This window comes from Chiloscyllium plagiosum, unplaced genomic scaffold (assembly GCF_037043375.1).
Source record: "Chiloscyllium plagiosum isolate Xiang-an unplaced genomic scaffold, Cpla_swu_hap1 HiC_scaffold_43, whole genome shotgun sequence".
Lineage (NCBI taxonomy): Eukaryota > Metazoa > Chordata > Chondrichthyes > Orectolobiformes > Hemiscylliidae > Chiloscyllium > Chiloscyllium plagiosum.
In genome coordinates, this window is record NW_028270181.1 from 32,481,375 (window position 1) to 32,493,857 (window position 12,483).

A 12,483-nucleotide genomic window follows, 5' to 3' on the forward strand; every position below is an offset into this window, starting at 1 on the left:
CCTTCATCAGGAATATCATCAGAAAGGCATTCCTGGTAAAGAGCTTATGCCTGAAATCTCCTGCTCCTCAGATGCTGCCTGACCTGCTGTGCCTTTCCAGTGCCGCACTCTGATTCCTGGAATAGTTGAACAAACGTACAGGCTATATTCACTAGAGTTTAGAGCAATGAGTGAGAATCTTATTGAAACCTACAAAATCCAAACAAAATTAGGTAAAGCAGATGCAGGAAAGATATTCTTGATGACCAGGGATTAGGAGTCACAGTCTAGGCCATAAAGGGCAGAAATGAGAAGAGATTTCTTCTCGTAGAGAATGATGAGCCTGTGGTATTCTCTGCCACAGGAAACTGTTGCATTGAAGACTTTCAAGAAAGATGTAGATATAGTTCTAAGGATGAAATGGATCAAAAGATACAAGGAGAAGGTACGAAGAAGGTCCTGAGTAGGATCTCAGGCTATGATCCAATTGAATGGCAGGGCAGACTTGCGGGATCAAATGGCCTACCCCTGCTCTTGCATTCTGTGGTTTTACACTGTCAGTCAACTTTCTGCATCCTTTTTGAAAAATGACCATCAAGGAGCTACTCATGATGCCAGGATGACTTTGTCCCTTTGTCCACCTCCTGTTGAAAATGTTCATACCTTTTAAGAACAAACATTTCTTACTTTCCAAAACCGTTTTAAAGAGGACAACAGTCTCCAAAGCCTGGAGTTTGTCAAGTCATCTCAGCAAATCCAGACATCTGACTGAGCACGGAAACTGAGTATGAGACAATGTTAGACCATCTCTCTATGGGAAATAAGCAGTTTAGAAACTCACGAGACCTAGCTGCTTCTTCACTCCACCAAGCTCAGGTGAGGATACTTCAGTTGTTCATAGGGCAGGGTTCAGTGTGTTCTGGTAGCAGCATCTGCAGCCCTTCATGGGCCAGTTTCTTTAAGGGAAGGCAAGAGCATGGCCAAGGGGAGACATTGACTACATCACCCAGAACTCAATCCTGGCTGTTAAACCAAATGCCTTACAGACTCAGGATCTCTTTCCGTCATTTATGCAAATGATTTGGATGTGAACGTAGGACATATGGTTAGTAAGGTCGCAGATGACACCAAAGTTGGAGGTGAAGTGGACAGCGAGGAAGGTTACCTGAACACAACAGGATCTTGATCAGATGGGCCAAAGGGCTGATGAGTGGCAGATTGTGTTTAATTTCGATAAATGTGAGGTGCTGTATTTTGGAAAGGCAAATCCAGGGCAGGATTGTAATGGAAAATTAACAAATTTAACATTTACTGTGAAATCTGAAAGAGAGTGCTTTGCTAAATGTAATACTTTGCTGAGCTTTGCAAACACTTTGCTGAGTTCTGTATTCAAGGAGACATTCAACCTGACCTTGCAACAGTTGAATTCAGCAAAAAGCTAAGGGAAAACATAAGGATAGTTATGTCCACGGCAAGGGAATGAGAAAATAATAACTCGAGTCTTCCCATTCCTTGCCCTTGACAGCATGATAAGAATGGTAGAAGAAGAGTATGTTAATTATGCTCATTGTCCTTACACAAGGCACCTTTGCCAAGTGTATTGACCCCTTGCATGCAGAGGTTTTAAAAATAAAGCTTTTTCTTTGCTCTTGCCAGCAGTTGAGTTGAGTAACCTTGGGCGACTGGGTGAGATTCTGAAGATTCCCAGGAGACGCAGGTGCCAGCGCCTTGAAGGTCTTTCACTTCATCTTGAACGCTGAATTGGCCATTTTGTGTGAGAGGACCGGGAATCTGTGGATCGCCCTAGCACCAGGGTTCGAATCAAATAGGGTTGGGGTAAGAGTCGTGGCTTAAGTAATCCTATGTAGAGACTCATTCTAAGAGAATAAATGATGCAGGAAAAGGGTTCACTAAATTCTCGTGTGGTATTTGAGCAAATCTCGATGGAAAGGATTGCTGTCTCTAGAGTGCTTAAGAGACAGCGAGTTTAAGGGTGGCTTTAGACTTGGAACCACCACTGGCTGAGTTGGACTCGCCAAAGACGTACCGGGTACCTGGTTTCTTGGTTTACAAAAACCAAAGCATTGAGGTGGATGCACCCACTGCGAGAGGGGACCTCCAGAGGTAAAAAGTAATTCAAAGGAAAAAGATAACGTTACCGCGCGCGAGAGAGAGCTGAACACTTTTCCAGTAACGCTGAAAATGGGCTCTGGCAAGAGCAAACAAAAAAGAGGGTCCACAGAGGACTTGGAATGGCCAACCAAAAATACATGCAAAATAATTACAGCCTGTGAAGCAGTTAGAATTGTGGATTAAGGAATGTGGTTTTCCGGAGGGAGGAAGCTTTAGTAAAAGGCAATTGGAAATATTGAGGTCGAGGATGGAGGAGAGAGAGAAGGAGAAATGGAAGAGAAAGATAGAACATGTTAATTGAAGTGCTTATAACATGTGGAAGGCTGAGACTGTTATCAGGGAAAGGAAATCTCAAGTAAAGGATCGATCAAATACACGTACAAACACCAGTGTACATGCAGACGCGCACGGAAAACAACCTAACAAAGCTGTACAGTGTCTTAAGTCTGTTCCAGATCCTGACCTTGATGACTGCCCTCCGAGACCTGCAGCTCCCCATGAGATCCGCCTGGCCAAGGTTCCAAGGCAGCTGCCACCACCTCAGGGTTTGTACACCCGTCACCAATTGAAGCAAGAAGCCCAAAAGAAGGACAGCCACTCCAAGATGGAAAGGCATCCAGGGCCTGCTCGTGATCTCCCCCTGAGGGATGATGAGTCAGACAGTGAGAGTATTGGCAAACAATCGTCTAATCAGGTAGTTCTGCAAGCCCCAATGGTTGAAATTACAGGTCCAGAAGGGCGCCCAGTGTTGCTCCACCGGCCATGGACCATGAAGGCCTATGGGCAGTTGCTTGACCCACGTGAGGTTGGAGGTAATAAGTTCGCCGACGAGGTAACAAAGTTCTGTACCGAGTTCCGTCCCACGTCTCATGAGATGAGATGTCTCCTGGGACAAAAACTAGGTGCCGATGTCGCCAAAATCAAGTATATCTGGCTAACTGCATACGTCCATGCCAGAGTAGCCAACCCGCAAGCGGAAGAAAACGGAGACTTTAATGCTTTCGTTGCAGCGCTGGCAACCGCCTGTAGGGAGGCATTCCCAGTGCGAATGGACATGACCAAAATAGCAATGTGTAAACAACGGGAAGGGGAGACCGTGTCCCAGTACGTTACGCGCCTCAGTGAAGTCCATAACACCCATAGTGGACTGAGACCACCCGACGACATACGGCAGCAGAAATCACACCGTATGAGGCACACCTGAGGTATAACTTCATCAATGGAATGAAGGTCAAAATGGCAAAAAAGGTAAAAGACACCTGTATTACCTGGAACCACAGGAAAGCTGAATTTGATAGAACAACATGCGATCCATACTGAAAAATTGCTTATCCAGGAGAAGGATAAGCAGAAACTAAAGATGGAACAGCAAGCTCATAAGGCTCAGCTTACTATGATGCAGATGGTCACCCAGCTGTTGGAGGGAGGTGCTACAGGAAGAGAGAGAGGCAGAGGGGGAAGTTGCGGAAGAGGAAGAGGTCGTGGAAATGGTCGCGGAAGAGGCGCGGGCAGAGGTAGATCTGGCGGGTGCTTTGTTTGCGGAGCAATGGACCACTGGGCGAGACAGTGCCCACACAGACAGCCTCAATTGGCCCTGGAGGCTGGACAGCAGGGTGATTGACAGGGGAAGGCTGAGGTGGAGGTGGGTAGCCCACAAGGTACAGGTAAGCCTCTTTCCTTTATGCTTGGCAACGAAGACTCGCTTATGCTAATCTCTTCTACTAACTTTAGGGGCACTGAGACATGTCACACCTCTACATTGAGCGCTGAGATTGCAAAGTGTGGACAATATGTTCAATGTAACAATGATGTGTATAAGTTGATGAGAGAAAGTGAGGGCTGCAGATGCTGGAGATCAGAGCTGAAAATGAGTTGCTGGAAAAGCGCAGCAGGTCAGGCAGCATCCAAGGAGCAGGAGAATCGACGTTTCGGGCATAAGCCCTTCCTGATTCTCCTGTTCCTTGGATGCTGCCTGACCTGCTGCGCTTTTCCAGCAACACATTTTCAGCTGTGTATAAGTTGATGCCTACCTCTATGTTATATGTGGAAGGTACATCAGTTACCTTATTGATAAGTATGGGGCAAGATATTCAGTCCTTAAGTTAAGCCAGTTTAGACAATGCATACAAATAAAGATGAGTGGAAGGTTCCTGAACACAATGGGTGCATCAGGAGTCGTGGTGCGGGAGAGATTTTCTGCATCCCTATTGTGCGAAACTACTAACGGGGAAACTTTCCAATTCTCCTTCTTGTTATCGGAATTCTGTCCTTTAAATCTGATGGGTCGGAACCTCGTAGGGAAACTCGGCTTGAACTTGCTCAGTACTCCAACGGGCTTGCAGGTAATTCAAAGGAAAGATTTACCAGTGCAGGCTGTAAAATACGACCCCCGACCCCCAATGAATGTCTATGGGTGGCAATTAACCCAGAGAGCAATAAGTTCAGTGAGCGATTCACTCAACCTGGAAGCAAGCAACCACGTTAATCCTACTAACACCGATTTTCTTGCTGGAGATATGCTGCACTGCACAGCACACATACACCGCGATGGCCCTGACAAACTATATGAGAAGGATTGGTTCAGGAGATTGGTTAGACCAGATCAGTTCTTATTGTGCAAATTTTACTGAAGTGATCATAGATGTGCAGTCAGTGTAAACTTATCTAAAGTATCTGTAACAGCAAGCAGACCCTATCTTTTTGATGTGGAAGGCTCTGCTCCTCACGTGTCACTGGCGAACGCGTCTGGTGACAGGTGGGAGGGTTTGGGACCATGGGTGCTAAAGGCACAAAGAACGAAAGGTTGGGTCTTCAGGGACGATGTGGGTATCTGATCCAATGCAGATATGTGAACATATAAGAAGAAACTAAATTGGCTCACTCAGGCAGATAGGACATTCCAGGTAACCCCCGCTAGCCCTGAGAAGCCTAGGAGGGTAGTCTGGCATTTCCCTAAGATAGAAGTCTCAGACCCAAGATTAAAAATGGTCCCTACTGAGTTGTGGGCAAAGGGCAAACATGATGTGGGGCTCATGCGGGGCTGTGAGCCCATAAGGATAACCCCGAAGTCTGAGTATTGTCCTTGCAGACACAATACCTGTTCAAACCCGAAGCCATAGAAGGAATGACTCCAGTCTTTGAATCCCTCCTAAAGGCTGGAGTGATAATCCCCTGTGAAAACTCACCGGTGAGAACCGGTCAAAAAGGCAACCATTCCCGGTGAACCGGAGGAATGGAGGTTTGTTCAATGCCTGCAGGCAGTCAATAGCGCTGTTGTCCTGGGCGCCCCAAATGTTCCTAACCCCTATACTTTCTTGGCTCAAACTCCACCGGACAGGAAATGGTTCTCTGTTGTGGATTTAGCAAATGCCTTCTTTAGTGTAACCGGTGCACCCAGCTAGTCAATTCTGGTTCACTTTTTCATTCAAAGGGAAATCATATACCTTCACGTGACTTTGTCAAAGTTACTGTGAGTCCCCCACCATATATAATGGGGCTCTGCACAGGAGTCTGGAGACTCTTGCTCTAACCCCAGGGTCAGCGCTTTTGCAGTATGTCGATGATTGCTTAATAGCTGCACTGACAGAGGAACAATATGAGAAGGATACTCTTGCGTTGCTCTGCCATCAAGTGAGGGAAAGGCATAAAGCCAGTCTCGCAAAGCTACAATATGTGCAACAACAGGTGAAGTTCTTAGGTCACTTAATATCTGAACAAGGGAAGGCCATTGGTCAAGACAGAGTTCAAGTAATCCAGCAAATTCCAAAGCCTCACATGAAGAAACAATTGCTATCATTTTTGGGCATGTGCTCCTGCTGTAGGATGTTTATCCCACATTACACAACCCTTGAGGCTCCCCTAAGTGACATAGCCCATGGCAAAGGGTTGCAGAACCAGAGTCCATTGCAGTGGGCCCCAGAGGCCGAGAGTGCCTTTGCTGAATTAAAAAAGGAGCTCCAAACTACACCTACATTGGGGATTCCGAACCCAAACAAGCCTTTTGTACAAACGGTAGATGAGAAACGTGGCTGAATGACATCTGTGCTGTTACAGGATCATGGGGGGAAATTGAAGCCAGTAGCATATTTTTCAACTAAACTAGATCCCGTAGCGGCAGGATTACCTAAATGTCTGTGAGCCAGAGCTGCAGCTGAAAAAGCATCCAGAGATATAGTCGGCTGTGGTGAATTAACCCACATGCAGTATCCTTACTGCTTTCCGAGCAAAAGACCAGACACATGTCAGCAGCACGTTGACTCAGATACAATACTGTGTTATTGGAGATGCCTAACATTACAATAAAGCGATGTAATGTCCTTAACCCTGCTAGCCTTCTCCCCACAGAAGGAGATGGAGACCCACATGATTGTGTCACTGTAACTAATTAAATTTGCAGCCCCAGACCAGATTTGCAGGATTCACCACTTCAGAATCCAGTTGTGGAGTTTTTTTGAGGCTGGTCAGCATTCAGGAGCAAGGACACCGGCCAGAATTGTGTTGGGTATGCTGTAGAATATACCCATGAGATAGTCAAAGCAGGATCACTCCCTTCTCATCTTTCAGCGCAAGCAGCGGAGCTGATTGCCTTGACTGAGGCCTGTAAATTGGCTAAGGGAAGGACAGTGAATATTTACACCAATAGCAGATACGCATTCGGGGGTTGTACATGATTGTGAACCCTGTGGAAGCACAGGGCCTTCTTGATCTCCACCAGAAAGCCCATCACACACCATGGTCTGATTTCTGACCTCCTGGAAGCGGTCCTGTTTCCTAAATCAATCACTGTGTACATGTGAAGCCCACACAAAAAATAATGATTTTATTTCCCAAGGCACTGCAAGGGCAGACTCAGCAGCAAGAACAGCAGCCCAGCAGCCGCCAAGTGATCAGACTGACATGTGTATGACAAAAATGTATACCCCAACAGCAGACGTACGGGAGTTACAGTCACAGGCCAGGCCGGAAGGAAAGCGTGAGTGGACGAAAGCAGGTTGCAGTGTGAGGGAAGGGGTATGGTGTGGCCCCAGTGGTAAACCCTGTCTACCACGATCATTATTTCCATTCTATACCAAACTGACACACGGGAAGGACCATGTCTCAAAAGAGGGGGACGTATGACAGTATTTCGGCACACTGCTACACTAAGGGATTTACTCATTACTCCCAGAACTATTGTGAGCGTTGTGTTATCTGTACCACTAATAACGTGGGGAGGGGAATACAGATGAGTCAGACAGCACACCCCCAACCCCAAAAACCTTTTGAACATTTACGGATAGATTTCATTGAACTAATGCCCAGTGAAGGGAAAAGGTATTGTCTGGTAATAGTTGATATGTTTTCCAAATGGATGGAAGCATTCCCCACGTCTAAACAGGATGCCAGTGCAGTAGCCAAAGCGTTGCTAACTGAGATAATTCCGAGATGGGACATCCCTGAAAGGCTTAGTTGTGACAATGGGACACCATTTGTGAATAATGCCTTACAGCAGATCAGTGATTATTTGGGAATAAACATGAGACAACACTGTGCCTACCACCCAGCGAGAGGCAGGGCAGTGGAAAGAGAAAATGCTACCCTAAAAAATAAATTGACAAAATTGTGAGGAACTAGGGGTGATATGGACAAAGGCATTTCCGATTGTGCTAATGTCAGGACAGGAAGAGCTAATCTTAGCCCGTTTGAGATTTTGTTCGGTAAACCGCCCAACACAGGAATTGGCACAAGACCTAAGGTAAGACAGATAACAGGCCACTGTGAGGAGGAGATGTTGTGTTACTGTATAAAACTCTCTGCACCTTTATCTCAAATACAGAATCAAGTGAAAGCAGCACTACCCCAATCAGCAGGAGGGAAGCTGCACAATCTGGAAGCTGGAGACTGGATAGTGGTGAAAGACTTCAGGAGGAAAAACTGGAAGGCGAAGAGGTGGCTGGGACCGTTTGAAGTGCTCCTCACAACACAGACAGCAGTTAAGATCGCAGAAAGAGCCACATGGATACAGGCCAGCCATCGCAAGGGTGTAGCTGGGCCTGAGGAGACATCGGACAGCACCAGAACCAATTAAGTGTAAGTAGTGATTAGAAGCCTCATACAAATACGGGGCTACCCCAGCTCATACTGTTAGTGAGCGCCCTGGTAGGGCTTTTTATAAGGGCAGGGGCATTTGGGATACAGCCGCAGACAGTAATCTTAATTGAGGGAACTAAGGGGACCTTCACATGCGACCCATGGCCGTTTAGAAACCAGGGCGACTATAAATGGGATAATAAATATTTATGCAGAGATCCTTGCAGCGCCGGTTACTGGCACTTAGTAGTAGCCACCACGGCCAAAGGGACACCTGACATGGGAAATAGATATTCTATGATCAAGGTCGGAGGTGCCAGGGCACGGGTCATAATATCCAAGACTCAGAAGAGCGATGAGGGAGTCTGGTGGTGTTGCGAATAGATAGACCCTTCTCTGACATGTATAGACAGGTGAATATAGTGGTACAGTCACCCCCACCAAGATGCAGTGCAGAAAGTCCTACAGAAGATAGTAGCACCAGGGCATGGCAACCAACCAAACCAGGTCATGGACCTAACCCCAAGCAGGGTGGAGGGCATTAATGTCACGCCGAACCCGAAGGGAGTTGGCCGGGGCCTGAGAGCGAGTCTAACTCAGTAGTGGAATTGGTCCTGCAGGAGATAAATGGTGTAAATGCAGCGCCAGTAGGTTGGGAGGTGCAAAGGGCCATTGCTCGATGTGAAGGGAACAGAGCATGTGCTTTGGCCGTAATACAACCCTGGAGATTAGACGTTGGCCACCCTTGTTGGATATACTTGCACACAGCCCAACGGTGGATTGCCGAACCAATCACAGAGAGCCTGGCGAGAAATGCTAGCTGTCTGCTTCCGCGGGCGGCAACTATCCTGACCCTGATAGGGGGAGCAATTAGGGCAAATCTCGCGCCACCACCCGAACTCAAGGCTAACTGCAGTCCCAAGACTGACACGTTCCCGACCACAGCCTTCCACATAATGGAAGGCAGGGGAGAAACGTGTAATTGCGCCAAGCGGGGGAGATTTCATTTGGGGATCTCCCCGTGTACTATGACGCTGTACTTAAACAATGATTCTTGCTCAGCAACCTATGCAAATGGTATAATCATAAACATCGCTTGTCCCTTTATCAATAATCAGACCATGATGGCGGGTATAATATGGGCCTGTGGGGAGAGAGGGTACCACCATCTTCCCCTGGGATGAAAGGGGTGCTGCTACACCGTGATACTGTCCACTGGCACAACAGTGTTCATCCCAAGCGCCGGTAGTAGATGTACCCGAAGGGACATCCCACGGCATTGAAATGGGTATACACCTTATAAATGATTGAGGAGCCCCTAAAAACCAAAAGCTGGCTGCCAAAAGTAAAAAGTAAAGATCTCAAGAAGTGCCCTATTAGATAGATTCTAGCCTGGCCTCAGGCAGCAGTGGGAGAAAGTGAGCACTTCAGATGATGGATTTCAGAGTCGAGAGTGCGGTGCTGGAAAAACACAGCAGGCCAGGCAGCATCTGAGGAGCAGGAGAATCGACGTTCTGAACAGAAGCTCTTCATCAGGATTGCAGCAGTGCCCTCTCTCAAGTGTGGTCTTAAATGTACCTGCAAACAAACAAGTTTTGGGCACTGTGTTCTGGGTTAAGGTTCCAGTCCTGGAGATCTGATTGTCCTGGAATGAGGTAGAGTCATAGACCTGTACAGCATGGCAGGAAGAATAGAAACGGAAATAAAAACACAGAATGCTGGAGAAACTCAGTCAGGTCTGAAATGAGTTATGGAAATATCAGACACAAAATGAGAACTCTGTTGCTCTCTCTACAAATGCTGCCTTGATTTTATAGCTTTTTCTGTTCTTATTTCAGATTTCCAGCATCTCAGTATTTTGCTTTTGAGTAGAATAGGGTAGATTATTATTTCATTTGAGAGAAGCTGCAAAATGCTGCATTATAGCAAGATCTAGGTGTCCTTGTACATGACTGATAAAAGTAAACATGCAGGTAAAGTGAGTAACTAGGCTTACACATGGCCTCTAAAAGAAAGTCTTGGTGCAGCTGCACGGGGCTTTGGTGGGACTGGAGGGTTTTGGTCTCCTTACTTGAGGAGGGATATAATTACAATGCAGGCAGTTCAGATCAGAGAAGTTTCACTTGGCTGGGATGAAGGGATTTTGTTTTGAGGAAAGATTTAAGAAAGTTGGGCCTGTATTCACTGGCATTTAGCAAAAGGAGAAATGCTCTTAAGGAAACATAAAAGATCCCTGAGATGGCCTGAGGTAGTGGATTTTGGGAAGGTATTTCCCTTCGTGGGGGAATTTAGTTCTAGGAGGTATAGTTTAAAAGTTAGGGTATCAGAGGGTCAGCTGAGTTTAGAATTCTCTTCCCCAGAGATCATCAGAGGCTGAATCTGCAAAATATAGATACATATATAAATTATATCAAATATAAACAAGGCTAAGGGCCAGGTGCCAGAAAATGGGATTAGAACAGATGAATGTTTGATGACCAATAGAAACTCAATGGGCTCAATGGCTTATATCCCTGTTGTAAAATGTTTCTAATATGGATGGAATATTCATTTTCAGATGTTTCGTCACCAGACTAGTCAACATCTTCAGTGAGCCTCTGGAAGGAGCTCCGGACTAAGTTAGACTTTCAGTGACAAGGGAGCCATGACAGGAGGCAGGAAGATAAGCAGAAAAATGGAGTTGAGACCTGAATCAGATCATTATGATTTCAATACTTCAGCAGGCACAAAGGGCAGAATGGCCTCTCTCTGCTTCTAACGTCTATGTTTTCTGTCAGTGATGGAACTGATCCTAATCGTGCCGGGTCTGTGACTGGTGAATCGGATCTGATTAGATATTATAACACCCTGATTTGACATTCTGTTTCACTGTATTGTTTCCACTGAAGCTCTGACCTCGGCCTAACTACAGTCATCACGGCTTTCATGGCTCTACCTAACAGCTGACCCCTCCCACAGCACCAAATCCCAGTTCCTGGAAAAACTGGTTGGGCTGCAATCTGGAATCTCTCACACCGTAAGGTGGCAACTCAGAGCAGACCCTCCACTGCTGAGTAATAATGATGAACAAATTAGAAAGGGAAACTCTCGGGAAAAGTCAAACAAACAGGACCAAACTTTATTAGTAATTTAAATCAGTCCATGTATACAACATCAGTGTTCCATTTGGTGGATACAGCTCCACAGTCCCAGTGAGCACCAGCTGTGTCCATTCACCCAGCTGGGTCTGAGCCGTCACACCAACCCCAGCCCCTCACTCAAACACAAACCCCTCACTCAAACACAAAGCCCCCACTCTGACCCAAGCCCCTCACTCAAACACAAACCCCTCACTCAAACACAAACCCCTCACTCAAACACAAAGCTCCCACTCTGACCCAAGCTCCTCACTCAAACACAAGTGACAAGTTAGACTGGAACACGACAGGGAGTGAAGAATGCCTGTTGAATTAAATTGCATCTGTTTCAATGCAAGAGGTCTGACAGGTAAGGCTGATGAAGTCAGGGCGTGGATAGGCACGCAGGACTGGGATATTATAGCCAATACAGAAACATGGCTAAGGAAGGGACAGGATTGGCACCATGGTACAGGTGCATGAGGTGGGACCTGGAAAGAAGGGGATAGTGACGTTATTGGGGTTGTATCATAGTCAAACGGAATTAGAGGAAGAATTATACAGGGAGATTGGGGAGACTTGCAGGAGCAACAGGGTTGGCAAAGTAGAGGATTTAATTTTCCTATAATTGACTGCCAGAGCATTAAGGGCTTAAATGGGGTGGAATTTGTGAAGTGTGTTTGAGAAAGTTTCCTCAAGCTGTATAGAGAGGACCCTATTGAGGAAGGGGCAAAACTCGACCGACCCTTGAGAAATAGAGCAGAACACATGACTGAGGTGACAGTGGGGGAACACTTTGGGACCAGTGACCATGCTGCTATTAATCTTAAAATAGTTATGGAGAGGGACAAAACTGGTCCACAGATTCAGGTTTTAAATTGGGGCAAGGTGAATTTTGATGGAATTAGACAGGAGCTCGCAAGGGTGGATTGGAGTAGTCTGTTTGCAGGCAAAGGGACCTCTGGCAAGTGGGAGGCCTTTAAAAGTGAGATAGCGAGAGTTCAAGGTCTATAATATGTTCCTGTGAGGGTGAAGGGCAAGGTTGGGAGGAATAGGGAACCCTGGATGACAAGAGATATTGAGGCTTAGACCAGAAAAAAGGAGACATGACTCAGGTACAGACAGCTGGGAATCCCTGGAGGTACGTCGGGGATACAGGAGTTTACTGAAGAAGGAAATCAGGAGG

The 12,483-nt window shown here is 46.5% G+C and overlaps 1 pseudogene; it reads left to right on the forward strand.

The window, feature by feature from the left end:
• The first annotated feature begins 399 nt into the window (after positions 1 to 399).
• On the forward strand, positions 400 to 8,179 carry LOC148137461 (uncharacterized; annotated as a pseudogene).
• Positions 8,180 to 12,483: the final 4,304 nt, after the last annotated feature.